Below are 2,788 nucleotides of genomic sequence, written 5' to 3'. Positions count from 1 at the left end.
ATTTCATCTCACATTTAGGACAGTAAATTATACTTCATTCATTTCTCTGGAAGTTAAGAAATGCCACCTTGGTCTAACCAACATGAAAAATGCTACATTGATTCAAGTTGATTCATATTCCTTTAAAAACCATTTTCCATGAACTTCCAGGAAAAACAAGAGCAAAATTTAATGTTTGTTATCAAGAAAGAGTTCTACCACCGGCAAAGGTAATTTAGAAGGAGGAACAACCATGAATTCTGAGGATCCCAAGAGATAAATCCCAGTGTCGTAAACAGGAAAACTGATGAGAAATGCAAATTTTCAGTTAGCTACTTCAGTCACATGACTCTCCCTCACCACTGGAGAAGATTTATAACTGAGTTTTATGAGTTAGCTAAACCCAGCAAATAATATTAAGAATAATTTAATAAGCTATTTGTTAAGAGGAAACTGTCACTAAGAAAAAAAATAAAAGACGCACAAAGTAGTTTGACACCACTCCCAATTAATGCCAACCAGGAAGTAGTCACAGAATGAGAACTCGTGCACAGTGCTGAAAGCCATAAAATGAGATATGCTGATTTCATGAGTCATTTACATAAAGGGGGCAGCACATTAAAAAGACCCTGGTGTTTTTCTACTTACACAAAATACACCACTGCCAACGAGCTGGGAATAGAACAAAAGTGTACTTTTAGCTCCCCTGTATGACCATGCTTTTCTGTTTCTAGACAGCCCTTGTAATAATCTGCAGCAGTCATTTCAGACATAAGTCAGTGGGATCTGAAGCTGTCGGCATTCACTTTATTTACGCTAGTGACCTGGGGCTGGATCAAACCACCCATATGTTCGTAGGACAAAGGTTTGATGTGCACTTGTGAAATTGGAGCCTCCTATGGAATAAATGACACCAGAGCTGAGTGAATCAAAGCTCTCTTCCACGGGAAGCACCTCGATGGTTAAAGGGGGGGAAATGTTTTCACAAGTCCTTCCTACTTTGGGAAATTTGTCATTCTCCATGGAAACTACTCCGTGCTGAAACATGTCTATACAACGCTCAGTCTGAGAACAGATCTTCACATCCTTGCTATCACTCCACGGGTGCAAATGATGCCTCCATTTGCATGGCTTTCTATAACTCAACGTTATTATTGCCTCCCTTTGTTTCTAAAAACTGCAGAATGACCTGTTAATATAAGCTAGCCAGCCTCCAAAGCCAAATCTACGGGCTACTGGCACTAGTTTCCATTTTTACCAATTCCTACAGAGGATGAAAAAAATTTAAATTGCGTTTCTAGACCCCCCCTAGCAGCTAGGATTCTGAATGCAATATGAATTCTGCCAATGAGATGCCCTTATCTGAGTTTTAGCTGGCAAGATGGGCAGTTATGATCCCTATAACTGGATTCTGTATTTCAGTATCCAGTCAGAAGCTTCAAGGGCACTACACAATTGAAGCAGAGGTAAGAGGAGGACAGCAGCAGCTTCCTGATCTCTGAATTACAACTATGGTGGTTTGACCTTGAAATCAACATTGCAGGTGATTTCTGGTCCTGAGCACTTTCAGTGATTTTGTAAGCATTTAGTTTTGTGTACTACACTTTTCTATTTGAAAGATCTAGAGCGCATGGAACACTGACAGATAACTGCATGCTTGGTTTAGGGTTGAATAAAGACCTAGTGGTACCTCCAATCTATGAGAAAAACACTGAATAAGGACATTCATGGGCCAGTAAAAGACATAGAAAACAATTTTGAAAAAAAAATCAGAAGGAAGAAGAGAGGAAAAGGATGAAGGAAAGGAGAAAAAGAAACCAAATGACTTGATGTCCTATTGGTAATTTGCTTGAAGCAAATTCACAATTATTGCTAATCCATGTTTTCAATGTCTATTCCTGAAGAGAATCCTTTCCAAATTCATCTAATTTCCTGATTGAATGAGGAGAAATCAATCCATGAATAGTATTAAATTGGATATGAATCTATGTGCATTTTGCCAAATAACAAAAGATACCCTGCTTGTCATGCATCGCAATCTAGTACATGGATAACAAAATAGATTAATCCTTCAGACTTGATTTGCTGCCTTTTTCCTAAGCAGAGAGAAGAGAAGCCTGTAAAACCGATAGGGTGTGTCTTATTTTTTAATTTTTTAATTTTTTAAATTTTTTTATTTTGGAGAGATTTTCACTGTAGGGCGCGTGCGCTCGCCAGACAGACAGAGAGAGACATAGAGACAGAAAGCGAGAAATCACCCCCCAGGGGGGATGGTCACGCCACAATCCCTTCTCCTCCATTCTCCTCTCAGGATCTTGGGCACGCACGCACACGTGCCCGGCGTGAGTTTTAAGCCACCGGGTCCGGGACACGAACCGCGGTCGACTATGTGGGAGTCCAGCGACATAGCCATTACGCTAACTGCTGGTTCCCAATAGGATGTGTCTTTGAAAAAACTTCATGGAAAAATGTTTACTAGGAACAAACTATAGATTTCAAAATTTGCATTGAAATAAATTCTTTAATTACATTTTACCATGACCTTTATCAAGTCTCCTCTTACGGAACTTTACAGTACACAAATTATATTTATCTGCTCATTTTTTTTCAGTGCACTGAGAATTAAAAGTGAAAAAGTTATTATTACTCCTGCTTTACCGTTGAAGAAACAGACATATGAAGACCCTGTTACTAAGTTACAGAGAAATGAGTCAAACTAAAGTTTTTTGCCCTTCCCCCATCCTAAGTCCTATCCATCACCCACACTGCCTCTTCTCTACTGCTGTGTAACTGTCACATCACCCATATG

The sequence above is a fragment of the Tupaia chinensis genome, unplaced genomic scaffold (genome assembly GCF_000334495.1).
Source record: "Tupaia chinensis unplaced genomic scaffold, TupChi_1.0 Scaffold000255_1, whole genome shotgun sequence".
NCBI classification, from domain to species: domain Eukaryota; kingdom Metazoa; phylum Chordata; class Mammalia; order Scandentia; family Tupaiidae; genus Tupaia; species Tupaia belangeri.
This window is presented reverse-complemented; position numbering follows the sequence as displayed.